This window comes from Eptatretus burgeri, chromosome 1, assembly GCF_056783735.1.
Source record: "Eptatretus burgeri isolate ZD-2024b chromosome 1, Ebu_testis_v1, whole genome shotgun sequence".
Taxonomy (NCBI): Eukaryota; Metazoa; Chordata; class Myxini; order Myxiniformes; family Myxinidae; genus Eptatretus; species Eptatretus burgeri.
The window spans coordinates 122,797,201-122,820,488 of NC_140961.1; the positions used below are offsets into that span (position 1 = coordinate 122,797,201).

At 41.1% G+C, this 23,288-nt stretch overlaps 1 protein-coding gene and 1 pseudogene across 1 annotated transcript in view; one reads left to right on the forward strand and one right to left on the reverse strand.

Moving 5' to 3' along the window:
• LOC147035311 (huntingtin-interacting protein 1-related protein-like) overlaps nucleotides 1–23,288 on the reverse strand; it is a 993,771-nt pseudogene that overhangs the window by 686,132 nt on the left and 284,351 nt on the right.
• LOC147035315 (uncharacterized) overlaps nucleotides 1–23,288 on the forward strand; it is a 270,416-nt gene that overhangs the window by 230,191 nt on the left and 16,937 nt on the right. The window contains exons 9-12 of the mRNA XM_085896724.1: nucleotides 1,927–2,412; nucleotides 2,958–3,080; nucleotides 20,231–20,299; nucleotides 22,864–22,983. The gene's annotated coding sequence lies outside the window, so the exon portion shown is untranslated. The remainder of the gene's footprint in view (nucleotides 1–1,926; nucleotides 2,413–2,957; nucleotides 3,081–20,230; nucleotides 20,300–22,863; nucleotides 22,984–23,288) is intronic.

Genomic DNA, 23,288 nt, shown 5'->3' on the forward strand with positions numbered 1-23,288 from the left:
GCTTGTTTGATATCTGTACCACAATTGTGAGTGATAATGTCAATATGGCCGTATGTTGTGGTGACTTCCTTGCGATGAAGGGAAAATAAATAATTTGGCCGATCTGAAAGAATATTTATATTTGAAGGAATGAGATGCACAATAACCTCCTTTGCACTTAGAACATGTTCAAGACAAAGTAGGTCAAGTCTGCTCGATAGCTCGAGAGATAAGTTATTTGTTATCCTCACCAAAAGAGGATTGCATTTGAGTCCGTTTGTCTGTCTGTGTCCGTCCGTCTGTCTGTTTGTCCACCCAGAACTTTCGTATTTTTCTCAGCAACTGCTTGTCCAATTGACATGACATTTTCACCATTAGTGTGACTACTCATGTTGAATGTTTTAGTCATAATTATGACGTTATATGTCGCGTGGTGTAGCAGCCATGTTGGAAAAATGGAAAAACTTTGGACGTCTGTATCTCTGAAACCGCACGAAGGAAAAAACTTCAAACTTGGCACTCAGCAAGTACTTCTTACGGGGAATAAGTGTGATTTTTTTGTTGACGTCAAAGGTGCCTTCGTTATGATGTCATAGTTGCACATGTAGAACGCTGCATCTGATATGAAAATTTTTGAGGGTCATCTTGGGATAAAATAGTCCACAGGAAAAAAAAAATATGATGACATCTTCGGTCATGTGATTCAGCTCCCAGATTGTTTGTTTTTTTTGAAAAAAAAAACCTTCAAAAATATTTTTCTCAGAAGTGGCTGAACAAATCGAGGTGAACCTTTACAATTATGACCGCCTATCCATGACGAATAAAAGGTTCACACATATGATGTCATAGGTTGCATGGTTTGGCAGCCTTATTGGATTTACCCTAAAACCCATAAAATTATTCTTCTCCAGAATGGCTGGACAGATTGAGGGGAAAAAAACACATAAATATTCCCCAAGCCATGGGTGTGCAAGTTTGTTCAGGAATAATTGATAGGTCACATTGTTTGGCAGCCATATTAGATTGAAGAACAATATATAATAATGTTTTCTCTGGAACTGCTTAATCAATCGATGTGAAACTTCACTATTATGATCTAGTAGTGATGGGAAATATATGTTTTAAATTTCAACTTGATCGGACGCATGGTCTGGCAGCCAGAATTATTTAATTTTTAGATATGAGTTCTTTTTGTTGTTGTTTTTTTAATTTTTTTTGAGTAAAGCTCGCTTGGCTGTGCCTAGATGGGTTTGAGGGTAGAGCAGTAGCAGCTCAAATGCAAATCCTATCTGAGTTCCTCCTGATGACTTCACCTTTGCTTTTTGCTTGTTTGGGTTCCTTCTGATCACTCCAATGCAGAACTGTACCTATTTGGTCTTCCATTTGATTTTAATTGAATTCATTTTAATCAATTGAATTTTGGATAATAATAATAATAATAAACGTCATGGGTCAGGGTCAGGTGTCCGATCAAAGCGGGAGGTCTTGGTACCCGGTCCTCACTGCCAGCAGTTATAAAGTGGCAGTTCTAGTTATGTCTTATTAATTACATAACACACCACAAACACTACACAAAATACACCACACAAAACAAGTCCTGGTGAGGGTCTACAATCTCTGATTGCTCTTTTTCTTGTTTTGTTATTTTTTCTTTCTTTTTTTAAAACTTTTGTATGTAATGCGATCCCACACCCTTCCACCTCCATCCAGCTAACCTTTTCTTATATAATGCAATTCTTTGTATTCCTCCTCTTTTGATGTTCCTTGAACTCTCCTATAATACTATTTATCATACTTGTTTGCATCATCTCTTGAACAAGTGCAATAATTTTTGGAAAATTCTGAGGCAACATATTTCCATTCTGAAAGAATAACCCCCTACATGAGAATGGCATTAAAGAAGTAATGACTTTTTTCCCCCCTTGTTCAAATGTGCTTGTGTTACAGAAGTCGCAGGCACACGGTCCCATCTGGTATGTGCAGTGTATTGCGTTTGCTTGAGCCCAAGCAATGACGCCGGATGCCCTGGGGACGCCTTGACCACTGCAGTGTGGAATTGAATGCTTGGCGCAGCAGCAGGCCCACCGGTATTACCAGCAGCAAGAAACCCTTTGAACACCGGTGATCGTAGCTCCATGGAGTGAGCCACTTACAAGACATCATGGAACAAGGAGAGGTGGCCGGGAAGGAGGAATGCTGGCATTTATCCATCGAAGCCTTTGATGCTTGCCGCCAGTTTGGGCAAGACGCAGCCCATGTGGTTGCTTTTGGCAGCCAGGGATGACGAGGATGAAACGAAGAAAAGCTTCTGTTTCGGATGTTGGATGGTATAGTTGCCTCGAAAGCTGATCCTGCTGACGAAGGGCCTGTGTGAATGGAAAATAACTGCACAAGTCCTGAATCTGAAACCTTCTGTGACCAATCAACATTTTGGTGAGATGCCATTATGTACCTTTTTATAAAGTTTAACAGGCCTCTAAATTTCCAGAACCTATTCTGTATGATTGAACATCAGCCCATTTAGAGTGACGATTGTGACAGAATAGCATAGCGGTCACCAGCTCACCATATGGCAGCCAGCAGGATCAAATCACAGCACTGAATACCTGCTGTTCTGGCACAGTGTGGATAGGCTTCGGCATGTTGAATTACCCACCATTATTTGAGAAGTATGTGCTGGCTACTTGTCCTATCCATTCCCTCAATGAAATAAAATCCCACGTTACCTTTTTAGCGGAAATAACAATTTGGATAGGCCCCAAGGCCTCATGCCAGGAGTACATCAATTAACCTCTACTGTATGTACAATCGAGCAGCATCGCTCCGAAGCTGAGAAAACAATTAGAGAAACAAATTCACTGATTTTAAGCCAAAACTAAAAACAAACTTCTTAACCTCTTACTGCTCTACCAGCAAGGCATTTTTCAGTGTGTAACACATTTACTGCGGTGATATGGTTCCATATGCCGCACGTACAGAACCACCTCTTCCTGGAACATAGGACCGAATTGGCTGCAGCTTGACTCCCTGGGCACTACACAGTCCTGACATGAACGCCATCAAACACATCTAGGAACACATGGATCAGGAGCTGCGAAAAGGTAAGACCAAAGAGCTGCAACAAAATCTACTCCACATTTGGCAAAAATTACATCAGGCTCTCACAAAGAATATCATCGATTCAATCCCTTCATGGGTTCGAGAATTGGACGGTGCCAAAAGACATACCAATATATCGAATCCATTTGGTTGTGTTTGTCTTACAGATTGTTAAAACATAGTTTGTTTCCAAGCAGGGGTGTTCATTTTATTTGAGCAGGACACTGTAATTACCTCCTGCACTGAAGTTGGACGGAGGTTATGTTTTCACTCCTGTTTGTCTGTGAGCATGATAACTCAAAAAGTTATGAACGGATTCGGACTAAACTTGGTGGACTGCAGGTTGGGAGTGTGATGAAGACAAATTGATTAGAATTTCATGAAGATCTGCATCCAGATCCGGATACTCGAATTTTCTTTTTCATTGTTTCTTCACCATTGAGCGATGAGGACAAAAACAATATAGAGCAAAATCTCTCAAAAAGTTATCGGCGGATTATGACAAAACTCGGTCGATGAGTTGTTTAGGTGACAAGAACAAGCCGATTCGATTTTGGTTCATGTCTGATTCCAGATCCTGCCTAGCAGTGGTATACAAAACATAAACCGTTCAGCCTGGCGGAGGTATGCATTGAGCGGAGTGCCGTTCTAGTTCTGCTTGAATTTATTTTTCCAGAAAATTGAGTTAATAACAAAAGTTGCTAAAAATAGCGGTTGAAGAGTGACTTCAAAACTGTATTATTTCATTTATAAGAATAACTGATTAATGCTTGAGACTTAACCGTCAGCCTCTGCTTGCTTTTTCTGGTGGTTGGCATAATTTGTTCAATGTTCTGCTGATTCCATCCATTGTTCTACCCGTTGGCTAATGGAGAACGACACTACAGCTTTCTCAATTAAGACTAGTTTTCCATTTTGTCTGATGCTAAAATACATTAAACAAAGAATGACTCTTTGGGTAAAAGCTTTCGGAGTATCGGATGTATCGTCTTGCAAACTGTCATACTATCTGTGTCACTTGTCTGCGAGATGACTGCGATGCACAAATGCCTCTTTGTGTACAACAATGGAGATGGTGGAAATTGTTTGTGTGTTAGAAGGCAGTCTTGTTTTTGCCTGGTCAAGGGATTCAACTTCCTAAGATTCAACACAGGCTTGGAGCAGTTCACTGATGATGCCTAATAAGAAAAACTGTACACCAATAAGCAACTTGAATGGTGTCTCTGGTTGTGACAGTGTGTCTGATAACCTGGGTGCACAGGTCAGGTCATGTCAGGTATGGAAACATGTGCCGGAGCAGTGCGTCAGCACTGTGTACAACAGTCCTGACTGGATGGTGCAGAAGTAGCATTGATTTGTCTAGAATGGGTTTGATTCCTGCATGACTATAAATTCTTAGACTGGTGCTTAGCAGACAGGGCATTGCACCGCAATGAGTGCTACCTAGGTGTCCTGTTATTAGCATTAGTTTGTGGACATTAAATATCCTATGGTATCTTTCATGAAAAGTAGGTGAGTTATCGTTCCCACTCTGAACAAATTACTAATTCCTGCTTCTTTCAGTTGAATATCATTCATGAGCCGTCCGGTTCACGAAAGACTTGGGCCAAACTTTAATCTCGGCTGGTCCAACAAGAATGTGAGATTAATTGGAACCATTAAAATAGTTGTAGTCGTGTTAGTAGTAGTGGAGGTACACAATGTTTCCAATAACCAAGATGTGCAGTGTATACATCCTGGTTCAATGCCTCCCAGTGTCATAGAGCAGAAAACACATATCGAGTAAATGTCATGTCATAGAGTTAAAGATCTTCTTGAAGGACTGTCCATTTATGAGTACAGTTCTTTCAAATCATGAATTTTGAGATTTCTTTACAGTTGGTTTTATTTTTTTTTATTTAGGTTAGAACCTAATCGTATGCTCATATCTTGTAAGGATGCCTAAAAAGGCTACTTGAGAGTCAAATAAATAATTTTTAAAACATAAAACAATTATAGGTTTGAAAATCAAGATCGACTTCTGATTGACGTAAAACTTTTGGCAAATTAATACTTTGCACAAAGCTACTTCACATTGGTTACATATGCTAACTAGAGGATGCACAGAACACCTTACCACGTGCAGTCATGAGAAAAACGGACATGGGTGAGGTCTGCGAGTGGCCAATTTGATTAGTCGAGATGGTGTAAAATGCCATAAAATATTGTCCAAGTACTGCTAAATGGAAGAGTTTTGAAATTGCCATTAAGGCGATTTGTGTTCTACAGTCTACAAGTATATAAATTCAATCGAAAAAAAATAAAGACTTTAGAGGTTGTCGAAAAAGAAAATTCTGGAAGTTTACCACTGTTGATGCAGCATCTTTTATACCAACTAATCTCACATGCTCCATTAATTATTCGTGCCTGTTGTTTGTGTCCTTCATGACATCCTTAAAAGCAGTAAGTTTTTATTTGTGAAGGTTTTTAATTTTGATTAACTGCCAGACAGACAGACAGAGTAAAAAATATTATCATACTCCTCTCTGTGCTTGTGCGGTGGGACAAATTAAGAGCCAAAGTACTGCTAAACTGCAGGTTCGTTTACCGGTTCATGTGCCGATTCATGTTCAAAATATAACGTTCCATTAAATTCAAGTTGTTCCTCCATCATAAATAGACGTTTACAGAAAGACAGATAGACAGACAGACAGACAAAGTGAACCAATTGCTTAACCCCACTTTCAGCTTCGCATGCACAGGGTAATAAACATGTCATGCTGCAATACTTGTTCTAATTTTATATTCTTATTCTGCATTTATAAGTCGTTGAACTAATTTGTTAACTTGTTAATTAAAAGGTATAAAGATGTCATAAAACTTTGGGATTATGGGAAAGAAAGACAATTTCTGGAACCAAAGTTTTGCTCATATGTCATCCTTCATCGCGATATTTTTTTTGACTTCCTCGAAAGTGAGACATCAATACACACGCTTACAAAATACAAGTAGACCATGCGCATTATTTAATGGATGCAGAAAGGAAGTGAATGGGTGTAAAGTGTGGTGCGAACAAATGCGAGTAGAGGATGGAGTGTGGGCATCTTGAATGTGATGATCAAGTGCTGAATGTGTGTATATGTGGGTTGTGTTTGTTGCCAAATTAAGAGGTGTGTGCATCTTGAGATTAATCTTTCTTCTTGTAACTCCATAATAGTCACTGGCTTGCTCATCCTGTTGTGCTTGGTGATTCAACTGTGAGCCATGCGCTTGATTTGTTGATTGCGCATGTCAGATCAATCTGATAATCAGTAGATACCGCCCGAGTAAATCCGGTAGATGTGTTTTGTAAGAATATTCCTTTGTGGCCTTGCTTCCCAGGCTTGCAGAGTAAACCTCGAGTGTTTGTTTGGAATGGAATCCAGAACCATGCCATCACCCACCAGGTCACACTCATGCATGAGGGCTACCTCCTGCTCCGTGATCGAATGTGCTGTGTCCATGATCCTGGGTGCACATTCGTTCTCTTTAAACCTTACAGGTTGCGGTGCCTTTCGAACCTCATAGGGATTTGCTTTAGCATTGTTTGCATTGACTAATGTACATGTGTTTCAACAACACCACTTTTATATTAGGGGACATATTTTATGTACAAATATTGAGGTTAGAGAGGAAGGAGGGAAGCTAGTTATAAGAAAGGAGGGTAAAAGCATGTGGGAAGAGTAGGGAGAGAAAGGCAAAAAGGGGTTTGGAGAAAATAAGAGCAAGGGGAAAAGAGGGAATGGTTCGAGGCATAAGGTGGAGGGAAGGAAATTCAACCAATTTTGCACATGTAATAAATGGGAAGGCCCCTGAGTAAGGTATCCGGTCAGACTACACTTGAGAATATGAACAATTAAATAATGTTTCACCTAATGAGGTGGATTATGCTGAAAAATCTTCAAATCCAACTGAAAATACAATGCTGACTTTTTATTAAGGTGAGTCAAGTGAGGCCGAAGTTGTAACAGATAAATTCTACAGTCGACACATTTCTTCTAAATATCATGTATATTATTTTGCAGTCGAGCTAATACAAAGCAAATGCCAATTTTATTGAGGTGAGTGCAAGCAGTTCAAAGTTATGGCCTCATATGCCACCGACCCCCGTCTGAAGTTTAGCGAAATGAAAAGCGTATTGTTTTCATTAAGACTACTATAGATTCTCCTTTCATGGGTGGCAGTGAGTTCAAGCTGGGGAACATGAATTATTTTGGTATCGTATTGCCAGCTGTAGTTACTATGTTGTGCAAGAAAGAGACCTGAGCAGGAGGTATGCGTGGCAGGCAGACTTTGCTGGTAGAACACTCTGCCAGAAGATGCCTTGCTGGTGGTACTATTGTCATATTGTCATATTGTCAATAGTCAATCCAGCTATTGTCATAGAGAGCTATATCTGAAATACATATATATATATATATATATATATATATATATATATATATATATATACATATATATCTCACACAAACAGTTATACTCATAGTACTTTAATATACACAAGCCCACATTTTTGGGTGGTCTGTTGCACAACTTTTCCTTCTCTGCCCAAAGAATCCACTCTCTGAACCTCTACCTCCCTCATGTCCCTCTGTAACACTTCTGTCCACCTCAATCTTGGTCTGTTCTGGATTCCTGCCAACTGAATCTATATCAAAGGCCTACCTCACCACATTCCCCTCTTCCCTCCTGAGCACATGCCTTCACCAATCCAGATGTGCCTCCTCTGCCTTATTGGGTAATGTCCTTTTTTTTTCCTGCTCACCTGCTCTTACGGTCATGCCTCTCATCTCTCTTCCATTCCTTCCGAGAGATCCCCATCAGCACCCTCAGCATTTTAATTTCCTTTCTCTGCAGCAATTTATCCTCTTCCCTTCTCAAAGCCCAATCTCGCTGCTCCTTGCAGGAAAATTGATCTTATTGCCATTTTGTAAATATTTGCTCTCGGCCTATCTAGGATCTTTTAATCATAGACCACTTCAGAAACACTACCCCACCCTGCCCTTATGCTCTTGCTTTCTTACATTCTCAGTAAAACTGCACCCTTACTCCCAAGTATAAACTACATATTTGAATCATCCCACTTGATTTAACACCCCACCTGCCCTAACCTATACACATCCTCTCTTCCCTCCTTCTTGCTCATTATTACCTGTTTTCCCCATATTTATCCTCAGACTCCGACTTTCCAAACTTTCCTTCCATGAAAACATTGCATCCTGGAGTACCTCCTAATAGTCTAACAGCATCACCAAGCAAGATATCTGTGATGACAATGATCGCCAAGGGTAAACCTCCCCCGGCTTGGTCCACAATCCAATGAAGGCATATTTTGTTCGGACTACCATATGACCTTGACCTCCAACGTTTAGAGATATAGTGTAAATTATATGTCCATCCATCCATCCATTGGGACCATACTCTGTGCAGAGCATTGGTGGTGCCTATGCAGTCTCCTGGGCAATTGGGCACAATCCAGGATAGGTCATCACTCCGACGCAGGATACCAGCAACCTGGTACTCATTTTGTCAACCTCAGAAGGATGACAGGCTGAGTCAACCCCACCTGGTATTAATTCAACAGCCAAGCAGGATTTGAACTCAGGACCCCAGAATCCCAAGCCCACCACCATAAACTGTGTCCCCATCTACATTATATCTACAAAACTCAACACCATGAAAATTTGAGGAAAATTATTCAAGTTATGATGAAAAAGGTATTTTTTGTTAATCAGGTCACAATCTTTAAAAGGTATGTCAACAACACTAATCAAATGTCAGGTGCACAACTTCAGTGCAGGTACACTATTGTGATGCAAGAACATCTTGGAAGACAAAGTGGTATGATGCAAGAACATCTTCGAAGACAAAGTGGTATGATGCAAGAACATCTTGAGATACAGCTTTGCAAAATTGAGCGAGACAAAAAATGTGTTATTTTTTCAGACCGCCATTTGACTTTGACCTTTAACTCAGAGGGATATGATGTAAATGCACCTTGCTCTAGGCTATATGAGGTGCCGCGAGGAGGGGTGATGTAAGAGCCACATCGGCCATTTTGGAGTTAACGCCATATAGTACTATTTTAACCCTTACCCTATCATCCGAGCCTATCATCATCATATCGTTAAAAAATGTCGCTTACATCACTCCTCCTCACGGGGCCTCATATAGAGAGTGTAATTTTGTTCCGATCGAACAAGCCTTTGTCAAGTTATGTTGGAAAAAAAGTTAAAATATCTTTAATTTGGTCATGATCTTAAAATTAGGTCAAGATTTAAAAAAATTACGTCAACCCGCAATCTTTTTATTCCCATTATTGATGAAAATTTTAATTCCGCAAGTCTCAGCCAGATCTGAGATTCAGCTTGGAAATTGGGAGTACAGGAAGAAAAGAATAAACCTAAATAGTGGTTTAGTACTCCTAGTGGTCGCAGAAACTGGTGTTTTATGAAAATTGGGGGCACTAATTGTAGATATCTGTGATCTGTAAGCTAAAATAAGCCTTCTTCTATCCCATAGTGGGAGGCTTAATGATCCACAAACAATATTTCACAAAGTGAACCTCTTCTTACTCCCTCACTCAACACATCCATCAGAACCACAAACTGAAAATGACAAAGAGCTGAAGCTAGATGTAAACATACACTTACCTAAAACTCCTCTGAGCAATTATTTCTAGTTCTGATTGATATTTTATCCTCCTCATACACTATCTCAACTACCCTTATCATTCTTTCAGACACCCTATTTTTCCTCAGACATAAATATGCCACCTCCACAGGAACACCACCATATGGTTTCTCCAAATTGACAAACACACTGTACAACTTACTCTTACCATCCACAATATTCTCTATCTTCTGGGATATTCACAATATTCTCTATATTCTGGGTCATTTTGTTTTGTCGGTATAGCCTTGTAAGAATGCCAAAGTCTGAAGCCTCGGCCTAGATCATGTCTGCCTTTATCTTCTTTATTTATTAGACATCCTACAGATGTAAATGAACACTCATTTTTCTCTGCACATGTTGCACATCATGTGCAGCAATTTTCATCTCCCTGTGCCTTGTATTTGTTATTTTTTTTTAAAAAAAATTTAAACACTTCTGTACACCACCTTTGAGGCTCAGTTTGCAATAAACCATCGACAATTCCAATAGAAGAGATGTAATTACTCTTTTATGAAAAAAAAATTTCGAGTTGTTTTTTATCCTGAAAAATAGGCCGTGATGAACACACAATCCTGATAAAAGATTGCCCTTGAAAACCGTACTCAAATCATCCTTATGAAGGCAAACAAACAAATACACAAATACACAGTGTTTTATATAGGTAGATGATTACACTTCACCATCTCCACAATGAACACACAACATTGAATTATTTATTTTGATACACTTTACTATCTACGCTTGCAATATACCATCTTGAATGGATTTATTATTATTTATTTATATACCTTTAACTGACCCCGATGGACTGTTATGCCATGGAGTGACATTGAGGATAAGTTCTCAATGTGGATAAAATACTCCAATGGCTTCGCGTCATAAGCAGCCTCGCATCGCACCAGTCTTCTCTTGGTGGAGTTGTTCTCACGAACGTGTGAAGAGGTTTAAGGCACATCACTGGCGTCTTAAAACCAGTTGCTTTGGCAGGCGGGGCTCATTAGCTTTGGGAGGTAGTTCATCCAGGAGAAGGAAACTGAATCCGTATCCACCACTGCCTTGCGATTCAAGTTTTGAAATCAAAGGCTTGGGGTTTAGTGGGTAAAGGCAGCAATCCTTTTTAAAGGAGGTAGCCTTTGCATTCATTAACTCATGAGCCACCCTTGGGAAAGGTGTACTTCACCATTTTAGTCTCTCGATCAGTATTACGTGAAGCCATGGGAGCAGGTAGTGGATGGCCATGCAGGCAGCTGGTACATATTGTCAGTAATGTCTGTACGGCCTTGATGCTTGGAAGAGGATTGTCGACGGAGAACAATAGCTGGGATCACATTTTTGGTATAAACACTGCCCAGAAGAAGGTAATGGCAAACTCCTTCCGCACATGGCAATAAAACATTAATGATCAGAAATCTAAGAGATAAAGCTATGGTACCAGTTGATGAGCCTGACAGGTTTGAAAGAACCCAAATGGACACTGGAAAGAGCAAGTATTTTGATGAGTAGGACTGGTCATTATGACGGGACTGGATCAAACCCGCAAGGAAATCCAATAGCTGAGATCACCAGAACTGAAAGTCTAACTCTAAGCTTCTGAAACATTCACAACATTTGAATATGGAATGTAAGGTCAAAGAATCAGGGAAAGTTTGATGAAATAAAGAGATAGATGGAGAGGACAAGTGCTGAAATTTTGGGGATAAGTGAACTTCGATGGACTGGTTTGAGGCATTTTCAATCTGACGATTACAAAGTTGTCTTTTCTGGTAATAAAACCAGTAAAATAAATGGAGTGGCAGTGATTTGTAATAATAAGACTGCATGGTCATTGGTGGGATATAACCAAGCCAATGGTCGGTTAATATCAGTGAGGTTTAAAGGACATCCAGTGAATGGCATCACAATTCAGATACATGCTCCAACTTCTGCAGCAGATGAAGAAAATGTGGAGGAGTTTTATGGATGGTTTCAGGAACTGGGAGAACAGGTGCTGAAATAAGTTTGAATTAATATGAGAGACTGGAATGCAAAAATTGGAGAACCAGGAGCACCAGGGATTTCAGGAAAGCACAAACTTAGTGTTGAAAATAAGCCAGGGAAGCAAGTGCTGGAGTTCTGAATGGGGAATGAGCTTGTAATTGCAAACACATGGTTTAAACTAGAACGGCACTCGGTAGAGTGCGTACCTCCACCAGGCTGAACAATTTATTTTATATTCCCAATGATACATTGGATCTGCATCCGGACCATTAGTCCTTGTCACATACCAAAATGTAATTGGCTCATTCTTGTCACTTACCCAACTCATTCACCAAATTTGTCATAATCCTTCTACAACGTTTTGAGATATCATATTAAATATTGTTTAAGCACGATCTCTTAATGGTGAAGAATCACTTAAAAAATTATAATATCCAGATGTTTGGGTTAATTAAAACACCCCTTTTAAAGATAATTAACGGCCTTTTTTAATTATAATCTTCATCAGGCGATCCTCGGCCACCTCGCTGTCTGGTATCTTGAGGCGTTTCCTGGGTAACCTCGCTGGGGTCTGAAACCGCCATGTTTTTTGACTTGGAATAAGCTGTTCATCATAGCTACGAATCACTGGGTGCATTGCAATGCTTATAAATGGCCGGAGACGTCAGCGTTCGTTGGTTTATTTCACTTTTGTGTTTGCGTTCACCACGAGTATCTCTTAAACTAAGAATAATTACAAATTTAAACTCCAGAATCGACCTTACAAGCAATTCTGACTCCAAGAAAAGTACTCATTTGTCCAATTCAGATATACTGTATGTGACATTTCGAACGTCTCCGGGAGGTTTTGTCCTCCCGGACAAAACTCATTTGTCCATGTGACATATGTTTAATATGATGGGTCGGTGATTGCGAATTGCGTGCCAAGGGAGCCATTTCATATCGACAGTTTCATTGGAGTGCTTGCTTGAATGCTTCAGCCACTTGGTGAGCGCTCTCCAAGTTGCTTGGTTGTTTTTTTCAATCTCACATCGATTCGAGGTATGTTTCCGCCTTTGTTGGGTCCCGCGGTGCCATCGATGACTCGGGAGGTGTCTTAGCCACTGAAAATGTCAAAAGCCATTGATGTCTTAGCCACTCGGGAGGTGTTCCCTTTCACTTTCTCCACCCCCCCCCCTTACCCATTCACACCACCGTCAGCGAAGCAACAGCTTGTACTTGCTTGTAGTATATATCGCAAAGCTTTTGATTGTGTTGATCATCAATTGATGTTGATTAAGCTGTGAGACATGGGGATGTCAGAGAACCTGATACATCTGATAAGAAACCTGTACACTAAACAAAAAGTTACAGTCGAAACAGAGTATGGAGAGACAGAATGGTTTCGAATTGGAAAAAAGGGATAGTTAGGTGTTCATTCTCTCCCCTCACTTCTTCAATCTGTATCGTGAGAACATCATGAGGAAAGCAAACTTGGATGATGTAGACGTTGGAGTCGGGATTGGAGGAAGATGTATCAACAATCTAAGGTAGGATGATGATACCACTCTGTTGGCAGAAAGGAAAGAGGACTTGATGAAACTGCGACAGACAGTGAAGAAGGAAAATGTAAAAGCTGGTCTTCATTTAAAACTTTAAAATATGAAAATCTTTTCAACTGAGAAGATCGATATGTTCAGATTGGGAGACGATCATTTGGAAATAGTGAAAAATTTCATCTTCCTGGGTTCTAAGATTGAAGTGAGTGGAGAATGTGGAGGGTAAATTTATAGACGGTTAGTGTTGGGGAGAACAGCAATGTCAGGATTGACAAAGATCTGTAAAGACAAAAATGTGACAAAACAAACCACTATGAGGCTGATGAATGCTGTGGTACTTCCAGCTGCAATGTGTGGATGTGAGTCATGGACAGTGATAAAGAAGGATAGGAAGAAGATTGACAGTTTTGAAATGTGGTGTTAGAGATGAATGTTTAAAATTCCATGGACTACAAGAACAAACAAATCAGTACTTGAAGAAATTAGACCACCATGTACATTCGAAGTACTGATGCTGAAACATAAACTGTCATACTATGGACACATCATGCCGATAGAAAAGAAGTCTTGAGAAGTCAACTATTTTGGGTATGGTTGAGGGAAGAAGAGGAAGAGGGAGACTTTGTATGTGCTGGATGGATAGGGGTAAAGGCTACAACCACGCTGTCTCTGCCAGGGCTTCGGGAAGCAGTGCAGGATAGGGATGTTTTGGAGAGATCTGATCATGAATGTCACCAGAAGCTGCACACGACTTGACGAAACTAGATAAGTATACCTTTTAGTTTTACTATTCCACTATTTAAAATTCACAATGATTTTTTTTTTAATATGTGCACATCACCATCACCACTGAAAATACATACTACCTTGAATTAATTATTTATTTTCTTAAATTATTTCGTCGTGGAGAAAAATTAACGTCAGCACCTAATCCATTATTGTATCTCGTTCATCGAACTTATTGAACATTCCTCGTATGTATGTGAGTACTGAGTACGCACATTTTTCAGAAATCAGTTACACTGTTTTCATCTTTTTTTATATCTCTTTAAGCATAAGACTTTATGCTTCTATCAATATCATGACTTTATGCTTTAAATGGTTCCACCTGATTCCTCTCGCAGACTGACATAATTCCCCATCAAAATTGTCGTGTAGACCTGAGAATCATAATTAATAAGGTTCCATCCAAACTGGACCGGACTATAAATGAAGCATAATGTGTATTGGCTCAAAGGTCCCATCTGTGACTCAAAGGCAACATATACCCAGCGTTGTCACAGCACACCGTTTAAAAGCACGCTCTGCACTCACTGCCAATGTGATTTTCATGTCCATGAAGCACAGATATTGTGGCTGCGTTTGGGGGATGGTGTAGGAACTACAGGGGTGTGGAAGCTTGGTTTCCCTCTTTTTACAAGTACAATCCACCCCGAGTTCTCTCTCTTTTCCACACTTCTTTCCCATTAAATCCAAACCTCCATCCTCATCTCATGACAGTCTGCTGTACCAATAAAAATGCAAATCTGTTGCCATCAATAGTGGGGGAGTAAGGTACTCAAGTGTGTGTGTGTGTGTGTGTGTGTGTGTGTGTGTGTGTGTGTGTGTGTGTGTGTGTGTGTGTGTGTGTGTGTGTGTGTGTGTGTGTCATGGTGTATCCCATTCATTATTGGAGGATGTGCTCTCCTGGCTTTTCTGCTTGTGTTTCTCTCACTGGGACAGCTGCCTCGTTCCTGTTAATTAGCCTTTAACACACAGCGAGAGGCAGCTCGTAAGGATGTGTCTTCAGGAAATCCTGTAGAGATTGAGAGTAAGAACTGTGGCACAGCACATATGCGAAGAGACATGCACACCTATCGTAGCTTATACATATTCCTCTGCATTAAGATACAGAAAGTTAAAAAAAAAAGTTTGCCATTTTGCACTGAAAAAATTAATCATTTTGATTTTTCTTCCTCAAAGCTGCTATGGTGCCACAGGTATGGCACGTTTTCGCCAAACAATAAGGAATGTCTGTGATGAAATATCTTGGTGTCTGACATTTCCATACTCAGGGTTTTCCTTACTCTATCTTTTTGCACTTCTCTGTCATCAGTTTGAGTACGTTCTGTCTTCGTGGGCCTCATTTTCTGCTACATCATTTTCTGGGGGCACAGCTGTGCCACTGATGCAATACCCCTTTGTTACCACTGCACTCGTACTCATTTTGACAACCTCAGAAGGATGACAGGTTGAGTCAACCCACCTGGTGTTAATTCAACATACAGACAGGGGCTTGAACTCAAGACCCTAAAATCTTAAGCTCGCCCCCCTAACTGTTAAGCCAACACCAAGCTTTCTTTGTGGGTTGTCATTGTCTGACATGAATTTGGTGAGTTATGTTGCATTTTTATGCCATGATGAAACATTTCCAGCAGCATATATGAGTAAAGCTGAAACTAACATTCCTCAACATTGCCATAAGATGTGCTGTTGTCTTGAGAAATAACCTGTGGAAAGCATTTAGCAAATTGGATAGACTAAACAGCAATCGGGGAGGATAAGCTGACCGAGCATCAGCCAAACATAGAGAGGTAGACTATCTGCTGTGGGACAAAACTGAATCAGTTTCACGCATGAGCCCAAGAGAGAGCGAGAGAGAGAGGGAGAGAGGGAGAGAGAGAGAGAGAGAGAGAGAGAGAGAGAGAGAGAGAGAGAGAGAGAGAGAGAGAGAGAGAGAGAGAGAGAGAGAGAGAGAGAGAGAGACAGAGACAGAGACAGAGACAAAGAGAGAGACAAAGACAGAAAAAGAGAGAGAGACAGAGAGAGAGAGATATTGATACAATATTGTCCCCCCTCTCTTGCTTTGGATAAGGACTCATGCCCGGAACATCACTTCAACTTCTTGTACACTGCACTTTACAAACCCCTCTCAACATTTTGTCGAGTAAATTTGTTCTTCTTAGTTTTTCCTCTGAGGATTGCCACCTCTGTAAAATAGGAATAGCCCACATGTCCTTTGAGAAGCACGTCGTGGGATCTTTAACGTCCACCAACAAATGTCGGCAGATGTGTCTTCCAGTTTAACGTCCATCTGAGGGGATATTTGATGGCCCCAATTTATCCCTACCGATGATAACTCAACTGTTCTTTTCAAATGACACCATTGGGTCTTAGATGTCCATTCCACGATCAGTGATGGTGGACAGGTACTCCAGCTTAACGTCCTTCCGATAGACGGCACACACATTGATGCCTCACTCTGCCTGCGAGACAGTTTGTAGCTAATGCGAGATTCGAACCCAGGCTAAATAACTCAGTTCAATACAATAGTTCAATTGTTCGATATTGTACAGTGATATTGACTACCTTGATCATGCTATACAGGAAGTGACATCAATGTTGGTCATAGCATTGGGGTTAAAACATTTTCTTGAAACGTTTTTCATAGCATTTTGTCGAAAAATAATGAGTGCACATCGACATTGACGATCCTCATATGTCAGGACACTAATGGCATTGTCAGTACAATCAGGAGAGCCACCATCTGGAGCAGAACTAGCCTCTGTTATTGGAAAGGAAAGGTTTCAGGTGTTTGATGGAAAACTGAAATGCTTTATTGACTACTTTCATCTTGTGTTATCATTCTAGATTATTGAATGGTGATGAGAACATTCATGGACATCCAGTGATCATGTTCATGGAGACGATGCCAAAACTTCAAAATGGTGACTTCATTGTTGACCATGCTTTGCTATCTTCATTAACCAGAAGAAATCCTAGCCAATTCAACTGATCTCATGATATGTTTCTCAGCTGAGGTTAGTAGAGCAATCCTGTGCAGATCCTTCAACATTGCATTCATCCAGTCCAAAATCTGTCATCATGGGTGCTCACCAACAATCTGCTTCCAATTACATAAATCCTGGACGACTTGCACTGCTTTTACAAACTGTACACTTTCCCGTAGAACATGTTGTGGTCCTCTATTTCATCACAAACCCTGAGAAAGTGGCCCTTCTTGTCATCCTTCTTCTTCTTCTTCTTAAGTTGTCTCTTCGGCCAAACTCAGATGGCATTGATGCTCAGCTCCCAGTCCTCTCGATCAAGCATTCCTGTGTGCAGTACCTCTGTCTCCACTCCAGGCCCGTATCCTCCTTCAACATGTTGTTGTAGTTGAGAGCTGGCCTGCCCGGCTTCGGCCTTCCATGTTTATGTGTCCAGAGTACAAGATTGGAAACAGGTTCGTTTTTGCGGCAGTAGCAGCGCCCAGAAATCCTGAGACGTCTTCTTCTAATTGTAACCGACATCCTTGAAAATTATGCTTTCTGTCATGACCAAACATCAAAGGCAGCAGTCTCGAGACTCGAGAATAATAAAGGCGATGGGATCTCTGGATGTGCAGCACAGGTCAATGTTACAAACTCCGTACAGAAGTCAACTGCCCCAGGATGCAGTGCAAACACCAAATCGCAAAGAGTTCTTCACCTTTGCTGTGTGAGAGCAGTCGTAATGGAGTGAGGGGAATATCATGGCTTGGCCCTTGAGAGTTGTTCACCCATCTAAAGTTAATGGTGTTCAGACATAGGAAAAAAAGGAAAAGTTTTGTCCACCATCGCTGTCGCACACGACTCACGGTGTGATCTATCCATGCGTGCCTCCATATTTTTGTGCTATATTTTATTTGCAGAAGTTGTATATTGAGAGTAAACATACATTACAAAATAAATAAGTGTACAAGGAAACGCGGAAACATAATTTGGATTTCTAGTCCAATCGAAGGCAGGTGTGGCGACCCTCCTGTGTACGCAACAGCGGAATGGCAAGTAATTCTATCCACAGTGAGATTCAAACCTGGAAGAAATGGCATTTATAGGGTGTACACAAAACCAAATATTGCACTGACATTCAAAGTTAGGCCTCGTGTTTGTGGAATAAAATATTGGCAACGAGAACACATACTTCTTCACTGATGTGCCTTTATAGTAATGCAGCTTTAGGGAATGCTTTTGAATATGTCAGCAGTTTACAGTGCGATGTGTAATGTCGTTTTCCTTGACGTGCCGTATATGGTTTCCAGCTACGTTCATGGTATATATTTAATGAAACCGCTGCTCAAAACTCGTTTTCTGCTCAACCTCCTGATTCCACCCTACCCTAAAGAAAAAACGTCAACTATGTTTGCCTGATTGTTTGCTCTAATCATCTGAGCACTTGGTTAATTGTGCCTAGAGCACAAGTTCGAATCCGAGATGCTCTGATTGTCCACCAGTATCCTTGTAGTACCTTTTCTCATATGTACAAGCTCCGACATGGGCCTTGTAGGCACTGTATGTCAAAAAAAAAAATATATATATATATATATATAAATATATATATTACTCTGATGTGCCGCACCTACCCTTCACAAAGTGTCAGTGCCACTGAAGCAGCTTTCTAAACTGGTATTCCACTGGGTGGTTTGCCATTGCTTTCCCAAGAGTAGTTAAGGCAGGAATATGGAAGTTGTTCATGGTCACAGCAATAGCTCACCAACACTTCGCAAAGGACACCGTGGGATCTTTAATGTCCACCGACAGATACTGGAGGACGGGACACCCAGTTTAACGTCCATCCGAGGAATGGCGCACATGTTGATGAATCGTCGTTCCTGTGAAACACTGCGATGACAGCTAATTTATAGCTGGGTTGGGATTCAAACCCAGACTAAACAGCTTCGAGGTGAGTGTACATACCTCTCAGCCATCCTGCCAGCCCAGGCTGGAAAGGTAAAATGAAAACAAAATGCCCGGTCAGTAAATTGGAATCAGTGCAATTTGCTCACGACTGATGACACCATACACAATAAATAATAATAATAATAATAATAATAATAAGAAACTACTGATGAGAAAGCTTCAGACATGTATCTTAGTCCTTTATCCCCCCTCTTGAAGCCAAATTATGAACGATATCAGTGCTTTTGTTTTTTTGTTTTTTTTCTTTACTTTTGCATTTGTCATAGATAGTTGAGCCTTCTGGCTTGCCAAGCTTTTCTCGGAAGCAATTATTTAACTATTGATTCAAAGTCCATAGTGAGAAAGGCATCTTACCCCCATCATCATTGTCACTGCATGACGGGCCGAGCATTACTATTACCTCTGCTGCCGAGGACTGCTGGTGCAAACGCAATTTATTGACCAGGAATTTTGCAGGGTGGTTGCGCTGTTCTCCTTGTGATGGATAAGGTCATGTTGGAGTTGAACTCCTCCCAGTCTTTGAGTTTCAAGGCAAGAGTTGATTCGCCCTCTCCTCCATTCCAGCCCCAACCCACCTCTTTCCCCCGAACCTCCACATTTTTCACACCACCTTTCCTACGGCAAACATTGTAAATGCTAGTAAACTAATCTTCACCACCACAAAGCAATTTTGAAGACATTCGGACCATACTTTCGGTCACGCGGTCACATTGCATGTCAGTCCAGGAAGTAGATAAATCCAGTGTCCATACACTCATGGAAACGCTACGAGCAGCTGTGGAGTGCTTAATGACGATCCGCTGTGTTTGCAATGGATTGCTTCTGGGTTTCCCGATACAAATGGACTTGAGAAATTGTCCGGTAGGGCTGACTTGCATTGCTCCCATCTGTCACACACATGCATCCATGGACCATGGTGCACACTAGCACTGGCATGACAAAGAAAAATCCCCTTACAGGCAATAATTCAGGGGATGGCTCCACGCTCTAAGCTAATGGAGAAACGTGAAGTCATTTGCAAGTTGGGTGAGTTGAAAGGAACTGTTTGACTTGGACGCGCAGGGACTTGGCTGCTTTTACAATTCGTCTTTGCTGTGACATTTAATGTGTGATAGCTAAATCAACATGGCAGCATAATATTTGATGCTTTCTACAAGTTGTTTTTACATTATATTTCATGAAGCGTTGCATGCAGTGATTGATTCTATTCCGTACCGCTTCCACCAGGCCTGGTTCGTGATGCATGACTCCTGGTCTCAACAATTCCCGGGCGATACGTCATGGTGGTCACGTCAGGTAATTGTGTCACTGGGCAGTGGGGTGTGGGTCGCTGTTTGAACACTTGTCTGATAACACTGTGACGTCACATTTCATTCGCAATATTACATCAAGTGCTAAGTTGATCCTATGTACATCCTCAGTAGGTAGAAAGCACATTAGTGAAATTACCGCAAAAAAAAAATAATAATAATAAAATAATAATAATAATAATAATAATAATAATAATAATAATGCGTGCACTGCTGAAAGCTGCACACAAAAAAATTCCATTAAAATTTCTTTCAAACTCAAGAATTAATTGGTCTGATTATTGTCTACATTTTCGCTTTTCATGTGCATTGGAAAAACTTGTAACATTTGTTGAGTCTCCATGTATTTTCTGCAGAAGCAGCCGTATGTTGCCTTTGTAGATCTTTGATTGGTTGTAAATTGCATGTGACTTTACAATGCTGTGAAACGCGCAAATCATACAGATTTTACCTTTTTCTTTTTTAAAAATTTACTGGATTGAAGCTCGTGGAAGAGCAAGATGGTGGAGTGTATATACACACTAAGAGCGGGAGCAATTGGGCCTTGGGGTAACAGTTGGACACAGGTAAGCGAGGAAATGAACGAACAAGAAAAGAGAAGAGAAGGGAGGCAAGACCAGACTCGGTGGAGAGGATGCTTGGAGCGTCCTCTCTGTCGGGGGATCGAACCTCGTCTGAGTTATACCAAATATTTAAAAAATGGTACTTGCTGCTTCCTTGCTTGCCTCTCAGCATTTGAAAGCATAAGAGCATGGACAATCTCCATAGGTTGGCATACATGGGGAGGAGGAAATCCATTCTTAGGAAATGCCCTACTAAGTGCGGTGAGAAAGGTGACGCAATTGTTTTGACGTCGCTGGTACCCAGAGTGCCCCGGGAAGTGATGACACTTCCTCAAGCTCAGTGGCTTGTCTTTGTCTTGTCTAACTGCCCTGTGTTGTGTCTCATGTATTCGTTTGTATGTCAATGTGTGTGAGACGTGTGTGTGGCAGCTCCACCACGAGCCTTAGATCCCGTAAAAAGAAAAAAGAAAAACGCAACCCAATTGGGTTAGGTAGGGTAAATAGGTGAAAAAAGATCATGGGTAAGGAAGGGGGATAACAGTAGGGTTGGGCATACAACCATACTTTTCTTGAAAGGAGTGTTTTTTATGGCCAAATTTCACGCTGACCACGAAGCCGTTGAACTTTTTGACATAGGATGATGTCTTAGGTTGGTAAAATGCAAAAATTCAAAATGGCCGCCAAATTTACCCACTTTTCAGGTAAAATTTGATAATTATGGCTTACTAGGGCATGTAATATTAGGGTTGGGCACACATCGACTTTTTCTCTGTTGTCCCATTAAAAGGAGTGTTTTTTTATGGCCATTTTTCACGCTGATCATGAATCCGTTGAAATTTTTGACCTAGGATGATGTCTTCCTAAGAGATCATCCTAGGTCAAAAATTTCAACGGATTCATGATCAGCGTGAAAAATGGCCATAAAAAAAAACACTCCTTTCAATGGGACAACAGAGAAAAAGTCGATGTGTGCCCAACCCTAATAACATGAGTTGGTGGTGGTGCATCGCCTGAGCGAAGCACTCGTGCAGGGAAGAGTAGAACTTGTGTTCGTAGGCATCGAATATTTGTTTAATTTCTTATTCATTTCCTGTTATTCTGGAGGAATCTCATCAATGTAGCGATTAAAAACTAACATTGGCATGAAAAAGAAACATCCTCTTACAGGCTATTGAGAGATGGCTCCGTGCTTTGAGCTAACGTTGAAACGTAAAGTCATTTCCAAGTCGAGGGACACAAACATTACGTACTCCCATCCAACAGCAGAAGTTGTAAGATTTGTGCTCTCGCCCAATTTATCGATTTTTTTTTATGGATTTAATTATCAAGTATACTTTCATGATCGTTTTTGGGTATTCCAGCAATTCAACTTAATAACTATATGTCATACCGACGTCAAGTTGTTTTCAACCCTGGGCTCATCTTGGTTTATGCCACGCCTCGCACGGCAAGGCATTTTCAAGGGAAACTTCCCTTGAACCGGTGTTTTCGGCAGTGGAAACGTGAGATGCCTGCTGGCAATCGCTGCTCTCTTTCTTGTGCTGTGATGAATGAAACCAAGCGCAGACGATGGAATCCTTACACGGGACTTCCACGCAGCCTCCTATTTCATTCCTACCCTCCACCCAAAGCGCGACGTGGTGCTGATCATTTCGGTTTAGAAAAGGGCTTCTCAGCAACTGCCTGTTTATCTGCAACTCACATATATATTACATTGAGATGACCCCTACGGGTTTGGCCTAACGTGTCGAGGGAGAGACCGTTTGTTTTAATGCGCCACAGGTTGGCAGGAGGTTTTGGCAAGGAGGTTTGTTTGGTGAGTTTGCAAATGCCTTGCGGTACCGTATGATGAATTTGTTTAACATTTTTCAGGCATATTGATAATCTAGTTCTAAAACTCCTCCAGTGCTTCTCAAAAGTAGGAAAGAGCAAAAATGCATGGGGGCTTTTGTTCGTGCTTGAGTAACCGAAAATGTTATTCCTTCAGGCCTGGCAAACCTCGCTCTGCTCGTACAGCACACCGACTCTGTGCATGGCCTTCTTGACCCCACTCTCTGCGACACGATATGGTGAGCCACCGCCATCAAAGCGGCCTGCACATCAAAAGGTAACGCGAGCTCTCATCAACCATCGTGGTCATAGCCAGGAAAGTCTGTAAACTCCGTGCCACACAGCCAAAACACTCCCACAGGTCTGCACTCTGCTCTCCTCCCCCTCACCCCAATCCCCCAAGCATTGCACCACATCTGACCCCAGCTGGCCGGTCTATTGACGGTGCTGTCAAAGACTTGTCAGGCCCCCCGAACCGTTCTGACTTCCTGGGGACAATGCTGCTTTTGTAGTGGTGGACACAGTCCTTCTGAAAGGGCTATGGGCCTCATCTCAACCTTGTTTTCTTTTTCTTCTTTTTTT